The sequence below is a fragment of the Coregonus lavaretus genome (assembly GCF_964263955.1).
Source record: "Coregonus lavaretus genome assembly, chromosome: 36".
Taxonomy (NCBI): Eukaryota; Metazoa; Chordata; class Actinopteri; order Salmoniformes; family Salmonidae; genus Coregonus; species Coregonus lavaretus.
Window position 1 is genome coordinate 25,863,783 of NC_140023.1, and position 17,938 is coordinate 25,881,720.

Below are 17,938 nucleotides of genomic sequence, written 5' to 3' on the forward strand. Positions count from 1 at the left end.
GTTACTCGAACCTGATGATTTGTCAAAGGCAAAGGCACTCCAGCTGGCTTTTCAATTGGAGTCTGTGGCAGAATGTGCTGCAAAGCTAGCCTCCTCTCTCCAACCACTCGCTCAAACTGACACGGACCGCTTTGCTCAGACACTATACACAGAGATGCCCCACCCCCGAGGGAGGGTGAGGCGGCACTTCAAAGCGAGGAGAGCACCCTGCACTGTTCGACGGCTTGGGCTGCCTCACCTCCTTCGCACACCAGTCCCTGATTGACCCCCGTCATATGATCTCTAAGCCGCGTCACACTGGCCCTACGCACAGACGTCGACGCCGAGCTCCGGCGCCAGCTAGAGGAAGACATCATTGTGCCTATCGATGCATCCCCCTGGATCTCAAACCTGGTGGTGGAAAAAAAATAATCGGGGAGCCTGCGTGCCTGTGTGGACCTTAGAGCAGCAAACAAGACCATCATCCAAAACAAATACCCCCTGCCCACTGCGGAATAGCTCACTGCCCGGTTCTATGGCGCCACTGTGTTCACCAAGCTGGACCACCATGAGTGATACCTACAGGAGCCGCAACCTCACAGTGTTCTTCACCCACTTAGGGGTCTTCTGCTACAAGCACATGTCGGTTGGATTAAGCTCCGCCCCCAGCTGCTTCCAAAATATCATAATGTCGGTCTTGGCGGGGATCCCAGAGAAGGCCATGTACCTCTGACATCGTTGTTCACGGACCCACCACCAGGGTCCATGATGAGTGCCTCTACAGCATGTTCACTGCACTGGCAAAACACCACCTCTCCAGTTGTATAAAGTAACAAAGTAGAAATACTTTGTTACTGTACTTAAGTAGTTTTTTTGGGATATCTGTACTTTACTATTTATATTTCTGTCTGTTTACTTTTACTTCACTACATAAACATTAAAAAAAGTATACTTTTACTCCGATACATTTCCCATGACACCTTCGTTACTCGCTACAAAATCAAATCAATCTGAAGTTGGAAGGAAAAAACTAATCATGTTGGAAAAAAGATGCAAGCAACATCGGCCGGCACACTCATGGGTGAACTTGTTTTGCAATGCAGCAGGCGACGACATGCAGAGTTGATCCAATTCTCATCGTGTTGGGCAAATCCAAGGGTCCTAAAGTGCAAACCCCAACCACCGGGAGCCTGTCACTTGCAAAACAGTCATCCACTCAGTAGCACTTTGCCCAAGCATCTCAGAAATCGCACAATCATGACCGACATCGCTCTACCACCACCTCCTGATGAGGATGAACACCCTTGGCTGTATCTAAAATAAATGTTTTATTTTCTCGGAAGGAAGGATTCATCCTACCGGATGAAATGTCTGTTATGTTTACCAAAAGTTCAGGAAATACTAGAGTTCAAGAACTCGCCTTCAAACCTAAAAAAACGCATTGAGGTAAGCCTACCTCTTAGCTTGCTAGCTAGAATTACATTAGCTTATGTTAACTAATTAGTATGCTAACCTAGCTAGCCCACATTTGTTAATGCAACAAGCAGTGTTAGTTGATGCTAGCTAATCCTATATACCTAAATAGTTCACTAGCTAGTAGCTACCTACTTTAGCTGGCTAACATGTGCCCAGATTCGGAAGCTTTGTTAGCTAACGCAATCTAACTAAACTGACACGAGATAACAAGCTAGCTAACTAGTAGTTTCCGAATCTGGGCACATTTTAGTCAGCTAACGTTAGTCTAGCCAAATACCTTTTCTCTAAACACCTGGTCAAGCTAGCTAGCTAACTAATGTTAGCTTTCGGGTGTTAGCTAGCCATTTTATTCTTTGTGTTAGTGGATAAAGTTGTTCTTACCTAGCTAATTACTGTAGACTTAAGTTATTGACATAACCTACTAGCTAGATCAATTAACCGTTTTTTCTCATTGTAATATTAAATGGTGGTGTTGAGTCAATTCAAATCTGGTATTGGAACAAAAAGAGGTCAATACACGTCTTCTATAATAGACTAGTATTTTAATTAATGCAAAACACTTCAATGGTAAATATGATGTTCGTATATACGGGTCCACTGAAATACCACACAGGGCAGTCAGAGAACTGGTCCATTGTTATAAGTTCTTCTTGAAATACTCTGACAGAGATAGTTCCCGCTCCCTGCTGGTCTGTCAGAGTAGAGACTGAGCGTGGTTTAGACTTACTCAGCCTATCGTTGGCGCACAGGCTGGTCCCAGTCCCTTGGCGCTTCACTGTTGCCAGGCATAAGTTGTTATCTGAAGCTTGTCCAGAGAGTCAGCACCCATAGACACAGTTTTCCTGTACTTTCCCACTCTAACTGTACTCTTTGTACCTATGTCCTTGGACAGTTCAACAAACAGGCAGTGTGAGTCACAAGCCTTATCTCACCCTACTCCCTAACAGCTCCTCACATGAATCACAGCTTGTTAGGTTAAACAATTTATATCAGTACAGTACAAACCTTTTATGTTTAATCATTAATGCTTTCTTATTAAGCTAACAGCACATCTAAAATACAGTGGGGGAAAAAAGTATTTAGTCAGCCACCAATTGTGCAAGTTCTCCCACTTAAAAAGATGAGAGAGGCCATCATAGGTACACATCAACTATGACAGACAAAATGAGAATTTATTTTCCAGAAAATCACATTGTAGGATTTTTAATGAATTTATTTGCAAATTATGGTGGAAAATAAGTATTTGGTCAATAACAAAAGTTTCTCAATACTTTGTTATATACCCTTTGTTGGCAATGACACAGGTCAAACGTTTTCTGTAAGTCTTCACAAGGTTTTCACACACTGTTGCTGGTATTTTGGCCCATTCCTCCATGCAGATCTCCTCTAGAGCAGTGATGTTTTGGGGCTGTCGCTGGGCAACACGGACTTTCAACTCCCTCCAAAGATTTTCTATGGGGTTGAGATCTGGAGACTGGCTAGGCCACTCCAGGACCTTGAAATGCTTCTTACGAAGCCACTCCTTCGTTGCCCGGGCGGTGTGTTTGGGATCATTGTCATGCTGAAAGACCCAGCCATGTTTCATCTTCAATGCCTTTGCTGATGGAAGGAGGTTTTCACTCAAAATCTCACGATACATGGCCCCATTCATTCTTTCCTTTACACGGATCAGTCGTCCTGGTCCCTTTGCAGAAAAACACCCCCAAAGCATGATGTTTCCACCCCCATGCTTCACAGTAGGTATGGTGTTCTTTGGATGCAACTCAGCATTCTTTGTCCTCCAAACACGACGAGTTGAGTTTTTACCAAAAAGTTATATTTTGGTTTCATCTGACCATATGACATTCTCCCAATCCTCTTCTGGATCATCCAAATGCACTCTAGTAAACTTCAGACGGGACAAGTACTGGCTTAAGCAGGGGGACACGTCTAGCACTGCAGGATTTGAGTCCCTGGCGGCGTAGTGTGTTACTGATGGTAGGCTTTGTTACTTTGGTCCCAGCTCTCTGCAGGTCATTCACTAGGTCCCCCTGTGTGGTTCTGGGATTTTTGCTCACCGTTCTTGTGATCATTTTGACCCCACGGGTTGAGATCTTGCATGGAGCCCCAGATCGAGGGAGATTATCAGTGGTCTTGTATGTCTTCCATTTCCTAATAATTGCTCCCACAGTTGATTTCTTCAAACCAAGCTGCTTACCTATTGCAGATTCAGTCTTCCCAGCCTGGTGCAGGTCTACAATTTTGTTTCTGGTGTCCTTTGACAGCCCTTTGGTCTTGGCCATAGTGGAGTTTGGAGTGTGACTGTTTGAGGTTGTGGACAGGTGTCTTTTATACTGATAACAAGTTTAAACAGGTGCCATTAATACAGGTAACGAGTGGAGGACAGAGGAGCCTCTTAAAGAAGAAGTTACAGGTCTGTGAGAGCCAGAAATCTTGCTTGTTTGTAGGTGACCAAATACTTATTTTCCACCATAATTTGCAAATAAATTCATTAAAAATCCTACAATGTTATTTTCTGGATTTTTTTCCCTCATTTTGTCTGTCATAGTTGACGTGTACCTATGATGAAAATTACAGGCCTCTCTCATCTTTTTAAGTGGGAGAACTTGCACAATTGGTGGCTGACTAAATACTTTTTCCCCCCACTGTATAAGAGAATAATTTCCCACAATCCCCCTTTTCACACCCACTGGGTGTGAACCCAAAATAAGAAAACCCAAAATAAGAAATTTCAGGGAAATGTAGGATTCCCCCTTTTGACACCCACTAGGGTGTCACTCATACAAACAAAATAATCACACTTTTATTAATAGGCAATAATGATAATAAAAAGGCCTTCAGTCCTTCCATCTACACCCAACTTGTACTAGGTTGTCTACCAGCCACCCAGGAACTTCAAACCTTCACATAAGGAAAGACAAACATTCACAATGGTTAACTTGATTAATAAAGCATAAAACACAGGATTAATAGAACACAAGATTAATAAAACATAAAACACAAACAGGGAAGTAGATTTTGGCCCCCTTTAGACACCCTCTAGGGTGTCACTCCAACACTTTACCAATAGCAAACTAAGGGTCATCCTTTGTCAACCCCATCTCAGTGTCTGCATCTCCTTCTTGAGCCCCTAGGAGGGGCATCATACCAGCCGTATGCACGACATCTGCAACAGACTTTCTCAGACAAGAAATTACACAGGCAGTACAGCACATTAATATTAGAAACACAACTACTTGGGTCAGAAATCCAGTAACCACCATTGATGCGAACTTACCAAACCACTCCCCCAACCAGGAGAACAGTCCGTTTCCCTCCATTCCAGCCATGCTCTTCATTTCAGCTGATAGTTTATCTAAACCAACTAGGGCTTTAGAGATACTCCCGTCAGGACTGGTATTGTTAGGGATAAACGTACAACAATGGCTTACCATTCTATAGACACCCCCCCTTTCTGCCTGATCTAGAGCCAACCTCGTTTTACTAAGTCATAAGAGTGAGATGGCGGATAATTGTTCAAAAGATCCCTTCTGTTGCATCCCTAGTCCAGCCAATAAATTGTTGTTGGTCGTAATAGATATAATTAATCCAATTCACAATTTTGTTTATTGTCACCCACCAAAAGAACGTGGTAGTAAACCCTTTCCCCAATTGTTTCATAGCTCGGTATCCATCCGATACCCCCCTTGGTATCCCAATCGCATCCATCTAAATAGGGCTATTCTCCTTCTTGTTAAAACTCCTCCTACATCTGTTTAATCCTTGGTTCCTGGTGACTAATTCTAACTAGCTGAATCAGTAGAACCAGGGCGCACGTATCTAGCCACCCTTTTGGAATTCTCTGCCTTACACTGCCCTTACTGGCACACGCCCACCACACATTGGTTACAGGGGCTGTAAGGTTTAGAATTCTCTCCTGTGCTTCCGAACTTAAGTCTGTCACATTACTACTATCTCCAATTGATAATTGGTGATGTCTTTATTTCTCTATACCCCCCATCTGGATGTTCAGTCCCACCCGGTCTCATATCCCCATCCCCAAGTGTGTTTAAACACTTGAATCTAGGAACAATCCGCCGTGGGGGCCGAACACGAATATAATAGGATTTTATAATCCCAATTTGCTTATTGACATGTACCCCACCCGTTGGCTACGTCCCCAACCCTTATTTTGAATCTGACAGTCTGCCCTTCTCTGACTCCTATTTTGTAGGCCACTCGTCCTTGACGGTCAGTATGTCGGGTCGCTTCTCTTCTCTTTTCTCACTTCTTAACAATGGTAAGGGCATAGCATAATTGGTGGTGGATCTTGACATATCAAGACCATTACCGAGACTATGATGCAACCCAAGTTGTCCATATTCCCAAAAACCGCCAACCCTCTCCTGTCCTCAGTCTTTCTGCTTGGTACTACCCCATACTCACACCCTGAGAACACACTACAGTGATGATAGGTCGGGGTAGGAGATCTTCGTTAACAGAGGTGATCCCCAGACCCTATTGGTTCAGTTCTTCTCTCTAACTCTGCATGTGTTCAATGGTGCTTGTATGTGTTCTTACCTTTCTGCAGTGGGTAACGTGGACCCAGGTTGCTCTTTCTGCTATTCTAATGGCAAAGGCAGTGACCAATATAACCTGATAGGGCCCTTCCCAACAGGCCTGCTTCCAGTTTTTCTTCTTTAGGGACTGGATGCTCACCAGTCACCTGGTTAGATAGAGTGGGTCACCTTCTCCTTTAGTTCACCTGTGGGGCACAAAACCTCTGACATACGGGTGTGGTTAATAAACTATCTTCACACATGTTCAGCTCTCAATTTCTATTTCTGACTGCATTCTCTTTCTAGACTGTATCTAAAAAATGTTTTACTAAGTATTTTGTCCTCTCCTTCGTATATATTTATTATTTAATCCTACCATCCCGCTTTTGACACATGTTTTGCTCATGTGTCAATATTACCACCTACCTAAACAATCACTTAGGTAATATTGGTAATTTATCATCCAATTGCCATCCCTTATTTATTTTTGAGACTGTCCCTTGCTTCTTTATTGCTCCTAACTTCCTGATCTCATTACTAAATAAATGATCTAGGTAATAGCTGTTTCACATTAGATTGTGCCTTCCTCTGATTACTGCAGCTCATTGCATTAATTTAGTTTCAAATACCAACTTGTTGTTTATTAAAGCATACTAAAAAGGAAATTTAAATGACAACATTTGATAATACCTCAATTTACTTCTATCCCGTAAAAGTAATCCAAGATTAGTACAATTGACTAGCAACAGGTATCCCTCATTCAGGGAAAGCTCTCTCTCTCTTCTGTTATTTTATGGTTCAAATCATATATATTATTACCAAATTATAATCTTCTTCACACTTTTCACAGTATTATAAATTACCCTCAACTTAGTAAAATAAATTCTCATGCCTTTAGAATTTACTAGTGTGGATGATTAATTAACACCAGAAAGTTAAAACAGAGTTCAGAGGCAATTGAAATTATTCAACAAACTGTTCCATCCCATAGCATACCAAACATTACCATTATTCTAAATATTTCATAAATGTTACTTATCCCAAGTGTTCATTAAGTCCTCATGACATTCATTCTCATAAGAAATCATATATACCCCAATCTCAGCCAAAACCGAAAAACTCCATAAAATTCACTGTGCGTGCTCCTCCAAGACCTATCACCCTTGACCTGCTGAAAACCCCCCCAAAATTGAAACAACAAGGCTTTATAAACATCATACTAGGTGTGTTGTTTTTTGTTTGAAAAACCCAATTTGAAAAACAACAACCACAAATAGCCAGGCCCCACTTAAATACTGCCTAACTTCACTACTGCTCCCCCTAGCCCTGGGCAACATTCCAATGAGATAAGCTAATTCTCTTTCTCCTGGTTATAATTTTGTTAACCTTCAATTACCATCAGTAATCTAAAGTTGGTAGTACACACAAAACATGATACAGATATCCCCAGTCCTAACCCATCAATAATTGTTTGTATCAATCTAATTCCTCATAACTAATCCATAAAACCACTCAAAATTCCTCGAGTATACAATTATTATTTAATTGATTACACTAAATCTGCTACATCTCAAATGATCCATTATCAATTATTTGTTCAACCCCCTAGGAAAATCTGTCTCCCCTTCTATTGTTCCTGTCCCCCCTGTAAATGTCATATTTCATTTTTTAGCCAATACAATCACGGTTACATCAAATGTTCCCTCCTTGGTCCTTTTTCTCATTTGTTAGAGATATTACCAATATCTTCACTATTTTCTGGGAACCTTCTCTTCATGATTGCTACTGGTGATCCTGCCATCTCTACTTCTGGTGTGGTCTAATGTCTATATTAGGGTGTAAGGTAAATTATTCCTGTTGTCTTTTTCAGCTAAACGTTTTATATCCCTCAGTTAATGGTATTTTCTCCCTAATATATCTTCATACTCTTCTTCTTTCCCTAAATGAGATTTAATCCCTTGCCTTTCCTCTACTATCCTTCTATCATTAATGGATCAATGATAATAACTGTAATAACTATTAATAATAATTGTAATAACTATTTCACATTAAATTGTGCCTTTTTCTGATAATGTTATAATTGTAGCCTTTTGCATTACTTTAGTTTAAAATATAACTTTGTTTATTTAACACATCTAGAACCCACTATAGGTTGGTGCTATTCCCTCAGCATAATAGCTAAAGCTACTTGCATCCCCTGGTCCCCGTAACGAAAATAAATTATCGTTCTAGAATTCACCAACTATTTGCATACACCATCTTACAGCTCAATCTAACTCGCTTGACTGTCTCTATTTTTTTTTCGCTAACCAGAGCCATAAATTATTCTCCTTTGTCCTCAACTAAATTTTCACAGCTCCATCGCCATTTCAGTTCGCTATTCAATTTCTTTAACTGTTCTCTCTGATTAGGCCCTAATTAATAAAACAAATACTTGCTATCGTTGATAAGCATACATTTAATGATATTCCTATCATTTGAACTATCTCTCACCCCTCCCCTTGCTCCTTCCTACACAACGGGGAAGGCGCGGGGACCTTGTAACATATTTTCATAGACCTTTCTAGAATACTTCTACTTAAGCTATCTAATTCAACCTTTCACATTTCTCAATCCACGTAGTAATCTAGGTCTATAGCCCCAATGCGAAAGCTTTACCCACTGTCCCTACCTGTATTCGAACCAGGGACCCTCCACATACATTGCCAGTCACTCCACACAATCTGCGATTTCCACAATCTGCGACTTCCAGTTCATAGAGCAAGTGACGTCACCAAATGAAAACCGCACTAGCTCTCACCTCATTCAGCAACACACCTAACCAAATACTCAGTAGTATCCGGTTACCACCCATACCAGCCGCCGAATTCCACTCATACACACAGACCCCACTCCATGCCACCGAAATGCCCAACAAAACATAATAGTTCAATGGAGCCCCCTATTGGCTCTCCACTATTTATACATTACTTCCATAACCACACCAGTCATGGTCCGATCACTCATTAAACCTTATCACATGATCAAACAACGGTACAACCTTAAACTCATATTCTCTACTTTCTCACCCATTACGTACGTCTACGTTCGGGTGAGCAAGTTCATACGTATATATCGTTAGAAATTTATAGGTACCTCTCAAATAATCGCTTCTTGGTGTTTTTAGCCAATTCTTAATCGACACAAATCACTTCTTAGTCTTTCCTGACTCTCCAAAAGCCATACTCTCGCTGTCTCTAGCCCCTCCCCTCGCGGTTCTCCCTCCTGTGTCCAGTCGGAACAGGTTTTCTGTTTTTCGTTTTAATTTGTAATATTCGTCCGTTATTTAATTATTTAAAGTACGTCTATCTATTTATTTAAATCAAATTATTCCCACCTAATTAGTTAAAGTCGGTGCATATTTATATTTCAACGACGAACCAAATTATTTCAGTCTAATTATTTAACCAGTATTTTGCAGGGTCAAACATCAAACGTTAAATTAAATAATAAACCAAATTGCTTCAACATAATTATTTAAAACCAGTATTATGCTGTGTCAAACATCAAACGTTACAGTTCAATTATATCAGTTCAAACGTTTCAGTTTAGTCATACTAGTTATTCATTATTTTTACCTTTATATTCCCAATTTCACAACACTTGTTTTGTTGTTGTTTTATTTTTACTTTTTTTGTTAAAAATAAATGCACTGTTGGTTAAGGGCTGTAAGTAAGCATTTCACTGTATTGTCTGCACCTGTTGTATTCGGCGCATGTGACCAATAACATTTGATTTGATTTGATTTGTTATTAACGGGTTATATGGTTTAAGCAACCACAGACTTCTTTAACTCCTAATTAGTTTTCTATCAAGGTATACAGGTTTATTAATTTTAATAACCTGCATTCACTCTTTTATTACACTGGGATCATTCGCACTCTCAGTCATACGACACCCTATACTTTAAAGTGCTCCTCCGATCTGGGTGTACCCCCAAGTACAACTCCCTGCTGAAGCGCAACACTATAGTGTACTTTATAGTGCTCCTACGATCCTAGCCGTACTAGTTACGGACCTTGCCGATAGCGCAACACTATCTAAAATTGTAAGTGTCCCTCTGATCCTAGCCGTACCCTCATAGATACGATCCTTGCCAGTAGCGCAACACTTTTAGACCAATAATTCCCTATATCCCACAGTTCCCACCCCTGGTGGTCCTAGCCTGGGGATTTCAGTATTTTTCCCCGATCCTAGCCGTACCCCCGCAGTTACGGACCTTGCCGGTAGAACAATACTCTATGCTACCAGGGTTTAACACTCACATTTACCATACATTTGCATATCACAATAGCGACAATATTTCTTATTTACTCATAATAATTCATTATTTAGTTCACTTACATCAAACAGGTGTTTCACAAAATGTATTTGGATAAAGCCAATGTGCAGAACTTTAGTTATATAACAATAGGTGTCTGCTTACCTGTTTTTAGTAGTCCGGACTCTTTGTGAAACACACCGTTCAATGACAGAGATGTCCAATGGGCCAGACAATACCCAGCGAAGTCCCTTTACCAGATCAAGTCGGTGGTCACCAATTGTTAAGTTGCGTCAATTCAAATCTGGTATTGGAACAAAAAGAGGTCAATACACGTCTTCTATAATAGACTAGTATTTTAATTAATGCAAAACACTTCAATGGTAAATATGATGTTCGTATATACGGGTCCACTGAAATACCACACAGGGCAGTCAGAGAACTGGTCCATTGTTATAAGTTCTTCTTGAAATACTCTGACAGAGATAGTTCCCGCTCCCTGCTGGCCTATCAGAGTAGAGACTGAGCGTGGTTCAGACTTACTCAGCCTATCGTTGGCGCACAGGCTGGTCCCAGCCCCTTGGCGCTTCACTGTTGCCAGGCATAAGTTGTTATCTGCAGCTTGTCCAGAGAGTCAGCACCCATAGACACAGTTTTCCTGTACTTTCCCACTCTAACTGTACTCTTTGTACCTATGTCCTTGCACAGTTCAACAAACAGGCAGTGTGAGTCACAAGCCTTATCTCACCCTACTCCCTAACAGCTCCTCACATTAATCACAGCTTGTTAGGTTAAACAATTTATATCAGTACAGTACAAACCTTTTATGTTTAATCATTAATGCTTTCTTATTAAGCTAACAGCACATCTAAAATATAAGAGAATAATTTCCCACAGTGGTCACAAACTCTCACTTAACTAATGTTGTTTTTAGCTTTAACATTAGGATCCTATACCTTAAGTATTTGGTGATGGTAGTTATGTTGCTAAGTAACTGTCTTTCTCTTTTCCTTTTCTTCTTATTTCAGAGAAAGCATGTACACCATCTTAAGAAGTATGGAGAACTGACGGCAAACACACTGAAGAGAAAACATGCCCCAAGACTCTCTCCACCATCAAGCACATTACTGAAGACAGTCTCAAAAATCCATCAACAAAACTGTGGTGAAGTATGTGGTGCAAGGGCTCCAACCATTCGCTGTTGTAGAACAAGAACCATTCAGAGATTTTGTCCAGGATCTGCAGCCTAACTCAAATATCTTATCAAGGCCCACACTGCACTCCAGAATTGATGAAGCCTCCACGGAAATGAAGAAGAAGGTGACTGAGGCCATGAGAGGAGTTGACCACATCGCCTCCACCACCGACTGCTGGTCTGCGAGAAGATGGAGCTGCATTGGTGTTACAGCCCACTGGATAGACCCTGACAGTCTCAAGGATCGCATACCTTTGATGTGTTGCCAGGCGCCCTAAATGACATCCATTCTGAGTTTGAAATCCAGGGTAAGATTGTGAGAACAACAGACAATGGCTCTAACTTCTTGAAAGCTTTCCAGGTTTTTGGAGAAGATGAAAACAACGAGGCAGTGGAAGCAGTGGGTGGTGAAGCAGTCGACCTGGACAAGGCTTTCGACTCTGTCAACCAACGCATTCTTATTGGCAGACTAAATAGCCTTGGTTTCTCTAATGACTGCCTCGCCTGGTTTACCAACTACTTCTCAGATAGAGTTCAATGTGTCAAATCGGAGGGCCTGTTGTCTGGACTTCTGGCCGTCTCTATGGGCGTGCCACATGGTTCAATTCTCGGGCCGACTCTATTCTCTGTGTATATCAATGATGTCGCTCTTGCTGCTGGTGACGCTCGGATCCACCTCTATGCGGACGACACCATTTTGTATACATCTGGCCCTTCATTGGACACTGTGTTAACAAACCTCCAAATGAGCTTCAATGCCATACAATACTCCTTCCGTAGCCTCCAACTGCTCTTAAACACTAGTATAACTAAATGCATGCTCTTCAACCGAATGCTGCTTGCACCCGCCCACCCGACTAGAATCACTACTCTCGGCGGGTCTGACCTAGAGTATGTGGACAACTACAAATACCTAGGTGTCTGGTTAGACTGTAAACTCTCCTTCCAGACTCACATTAAGCATCTCCAATCAAAAGTTAGATCTAGAATTGGCTTCCTATTTCGCAACAAAGCCTCCTTCACTCATGCTGCCAAACATGCCCTCGTAAAACTGACTATCCTATCGATCCTTGACTTCGGCGATGTCATTTACAAAATAGCCTCCAACACCCTACTCAGCAAATTGGATGTAGTCTATCACAGTGCCATCCGTATTGTCACCAAAGCCCCATATACTACCCACCATTGTGACCTGTACGCTCCAGGTCATCTATAAATCACTGCTAGGCAAATCCCCGTCTTATCTTAGCTCACTGGTCACCATAGCAACACCCACCCGTAGTCTGCGCTCCAGCAGGTATATCTCACTGGTCATCCCCAAAGCCAACACCTCCTTTGGCCGCCATTCCTTCACTAACTTTAAGCGTCAGTTGTCAGAGCAGCTTACCGATCACTGCACCTGTACACAGCCTTTCTGAAATTAGCCCACCCAACTACCTCATCCCCATATTGTTATTTATTTTGCTAATTTGCACCCCGGTATCTCTATTTCCACATCATCTTTTGCACATCTATCATTCCAGTATTATACGAAATTGTAACTATTTTGCACCATGGCCTATTTATTGCCTTACCTGCATAACTTACTACATTCGCACACACTGTATATATATTTTCTGTTGTATTTTTGACTTTATGTTTTGTTTACCCCATATGTAACTGTGTTGTTGTTTTTATCGCACTGCTTTGCATTATCTTGGCCAGGTCGCAGTTGTAAATGAGAACTTGTTCTCAACTGGCTTACCTGGTTAAATAAAGGTGATATAAAAAAAGAAGCAGCTCAGCCAGGACAGGAAGATGGTGAAGAGGAACAAGAGGAGAGTGAAGAAGTGGAGTTTGTTGATGTGGCAACGATCCTGAATGAAGATGATGGTTTTGAGTACCAGCTGCCGAAGCACAAGTGCTGTGCTTGCCACCTACTCAACTTAGTATCTACAGTTGATGCCCTGAAAGCAACATCCAGTGAGGCTTAGAAAAAAGTGTCCCGTTCAACATTTGGCAAGTGCCAAGCACTTTGGAACAAATGCGGAAGATCCACACTTGCAGCCGAAACGGTTGAAGATGCTTACGACCTCCAGCTGCTGCGCCTTAATGCTACAAGGTGGAACTCCTTGTTCATGGTTGTAGAAAGACTCCTGAGGATCGTCAAAGACAAAGGAGAGGCGGCTGTCAGAGTTCTCTGCACAGACTTCGAGGTTCCAATGTAAGTAAGGGTTATGTATTATTTTGTCATAATTTAAGGTCTTGAATGTTGTCTAAATCTGTTGCAGTGTTTCCTGACCCTTTGCTTGGGGACTAATAACTGTTTCACATGTTGTAGCCATACACTATCATTGATCCATCCAGCCATTGATTACTGTAGTTAAATCAGGTGAAATGGTTAGTGGTCCCCTTTCTATAGGGTTAGGAAACAGTATTGTTATTATTTTTATTTTTATTTTCATAGGTTCAATCTAGCTGAACTCGCCTTCCTCACAGAGTATGCTGCCACCAAGAGCCCAGTAGCAAAGGCCATCAACATCCTGCAGGCTGAAACCAATGTCCAGATGGGGTGGCTACTTCCAACTATCAACCTGCTGATCACGAAACTTGACCGAATCAAGTTGTCGCTGAAGTACTGTAAGCCTCTGGTGGATGCGCTACAACTGGGACTGAAGAAGCGCTTCAGCCCCATGTTTCACGACCCTGAGCTGATCGCAGCTGCAATCCTTCTCCCCAAATTCAAAACAACGTGGACAAAGGATGACGCCACCATCAGAATGGGTAAGACAACGTGGTTAATTAACAGTATTGTATTATTCATAAACAACTGTGTATAGTGTACATTTTAACACTTCATACATTTGAGAACCACCCATTTAAACTACAATCCTGACTTTGTGGTTCAGTCCAAAGGGTAGCCTACTTAGCCCTGTTGCTTGGTTTGTAGCAACCTCATGATGGGTATAGGGAAAATGTGAGTATTATGTAGTAGCCTAAATATGCTGTAATAGAAATAAGGCCATGCTCATAAAAATAAGAAAATCGTCCTCCCGCATCTTAAACAGCACTGACCGCCACTATTTCATAAGTAACCTGCCTAAAGTGGCAGAAATGCCCTGGAAACACCAGAAATCAACTTGCAAACCACTTAAATTTTGTTGAACTACTAAATGAATCACCTTAACAAATGTATTTTAAATGGTTAAATACACCATGTTATCAAGTTTAGAAATTGCCAACACACCCTAAGAGTTGGATTATGTAGCTAATTTATAGAGAATATGGGTAATTTACTCTGAATATTATTTGAGAGACTTGTGATGATTTGTCCGTGCACACAGAACTACATGAATCACATTAACAATATATTTTTAACATCCACATCAGTAGAAATCCACTTTTTTGAGCTGAAAGACAATGGCCAGAGCTTACCCATGATGTTGCACAACGATTGAAGTCAATAAATCATCGTTTTAATAATTTAGCTTGAAGTGACATCCGAACTGCCGACTTCGTGCAAATCCGTGTGAATGCGGTGTCTTTTCCTATGATATGATGTACAAATAATTTTCAGCCTACGTTTCATTTCAGGGCAGGGAGTTATCTGAAAGTTACCACCCACCAGCATGGCACAGTTTATATTAATTTTATTATTATTACTTTTAGTAGTTTCTACCCCCTTTTTCTCCCCAATTTCGTTATTCCGATCTTGTCTCATCGCTGCAGCTCCCCAACGGGCTCAGGAGAGGCGAAGGTCGAGTCATGCGTCCTCCAAAACATGACCCGCCAAGCCACGCTTCTTAACACCCGCTCGCTTAATCCGGAAGCCAGCTGCACCAATGTGTCAGAGGACCGAAGTAAGCCTACAGGCACCCGGCCCGCCACAAGGAGTCGCTTGAGCATGATGAGCCAAGTAAAATCCCCCCTGCCAAACCCTCCCCTAACCCGGACGACACTGGGCCAATTGCGTGCCGCCCTATGGGACTCCCAGTCACGGCCGGTTGTGGCTGTAGTGACGCCACAACACTGCGATGAAGTGGCACAGTTTATTAATCAGAAACAGCTGAAAAGTTATTCCTCTTCGGGAATGAGATGAGCCAAACAGCCTTGTGTCCACTTGGTCGCCTGAGCCATGGAGCAAATTCAAATAGGGAGTGCGAACGTATGTTTTTGAACAAGTCAAAATTGGACCACTACTCATTCCAGGGTTTTTCTTAATTTTTTACTATTTTCTACATCGTAGATTAATAGTGAAGACCTCAAAACTATGAAATAACGCATGTGAATCATGTAGTAACCAAAGAAGTGTTAAACAAATCAAACAATTTTTATATTTGAGATTCTTCAAATAGCCACCCTTTGCCTTGATGACAGCTTGGCATTCTCTCAACCAGCTTCACCTGGAATGCTTTTCCAACAGTCTTGAAGGAGTTCCCACATATGCTGAGCACTTGTTGGCTGCTTTTCCTTCACTCTGCGGTCCGACTCATCCCAAACCATCCTGGAGGTGTGTTGGGTGATTGTCCTGTTGAAAATGATAGTTCCACTAAGCCCAAACCAGATGGGATGGCATATTGCTGTAGAATGCTGTGGTAGCCATGCTGGTTAAGTGTGCCTTGAATTCTAAATAAATCACAGACAGTGTCACCAGCAAAGCACCCCCACACCACAACACCACCTCCTCCATGCTTTACGGTGGGAACTACACATGCGGAGATCATCCGTTCACCCACACCGCGTCTCACAAAGACAGCGGTTTGAACCAAAAATCTCAAATTTGGACTCCAGACCAAAGGACACATTTCCACCAGTCTAATGTCCATTGCTCGTGTTTCTTGGCCCAAGCAGGTCTCTTCTTCTTATTGGTGTCCTTTAGTAGTGGTTTCTTTGCAGCAATTCGACCGTGAAGGCCTGATTCACACAGTCCCCTTTGAACAGTTGATGTTGAGATGTGTCTGTTACTTGAACTCTGTGAAGCATTTATTTGGGCTGCAATTTCTGAGGCTGGTAACTCTAATGAACTTATCCTCTGCAGCAGAGGTATCTCTGGGTCTTCCTTTCCTGTGGCGGTCCTTATGAGAGCCAGTTTCATCATAGTGCTTGATGGTTTTTGTGACTGCACTTGAAGAAACGTTCAAAGTTCTTGAAATGTTCCGTATTGACTGACCTTCATGTCTTAAAGTAATGATGGACTGTCATTTCTCTTTGCTTATTTGAGCTGTTCTTGCCATAATATGGACTTGGTCTTTTAGCAAATAGGGCTATCTTCTGTATACCCCCCCTACCTTGTCACAACACAACTGATTGGCTGAAACGCTTTAAGAAGGAAAGACATTCCACAAATTAACTTTTAAGAAGGCACACCTGTTAATTGAAATGCATTCCAGGTGACTACCTCATGAAGTTGGTTGAGAAAATGCCAAGAGTGTGCAAAGCTGTCATCAAGGCAAAGGGTGGCTACTTTGAAGAATCTCAAATATAATATATATTTGTTTAACAATTATGGTTACTACATGATTCCATATGTGTTTTTTCATGGTTTTGATGTCTTCACTATTATTCTACAATGAAAAAGAAATTAACAAAAAATATTGAATGAGTAGGTATGTCCATATTTTTGACTGGTAGTGTGTATATATATATATATATATATATATATATATATATATATATATATATATATATATATATATATATATATATATATATATAGTGGGGAGAACAATTATTTGATACACTGCCAATTTTGCAGGTTTTCCTACTTACAAAGCATGTAGAGGTCTGTCATTTTTATCATAGGTACACTTCAACTGTGAGAGACGGAATCTAAAACATAAATCCAGAAAATCACATTGTATGACTTTTAAGTAATTAATTTACATTTTATTGCATTACATAAGTATTTGATACATCAGAAAAGCAGAACTTAATATTTGGTACAGAAACCTTTGCTTGAAATTACTGAGATCATACGTTTCCTGTTGGTCTTGACCAGGTTTGCACACACTGCAGCAGGGATTTTGGCCCACTCCTCCATACAGACCTTCTCTAGATCCTTCAGGTTTCGGGGCTGTCGCTGGGCAATACGGACTTTCAGCTCCCTCCAAAGATTTTCTATTGGGTTCAGGTCTGGAGACTGGCTAGGCCACTCCAGGACCTTGAGATGCTTCTTACGGAGCCACTCCTTAGTTGCCCTAGCTGTGTGTTTCGGGTCGTTGTCATGCTGGAAAACCCAGCCACGACCCATCTTCAATGCTCTTACTGAGGGAAGGAGGTTGTTGGCCAAGATTTCACGATACATGGCCCCATCCATCTTCCCCTCAATACGGTGCAGTCGTCCTGTCCCCTTTGCAGAAAAGCATCCCTAAAGAATGATGTTTCCACCTCCATGCTTCACGGTTGGGATGGTGTTCTTGGGGTTGTACTCATCCTTCTCCTTCCTCCAAACACAGCGAGTGCAGTTTAGAC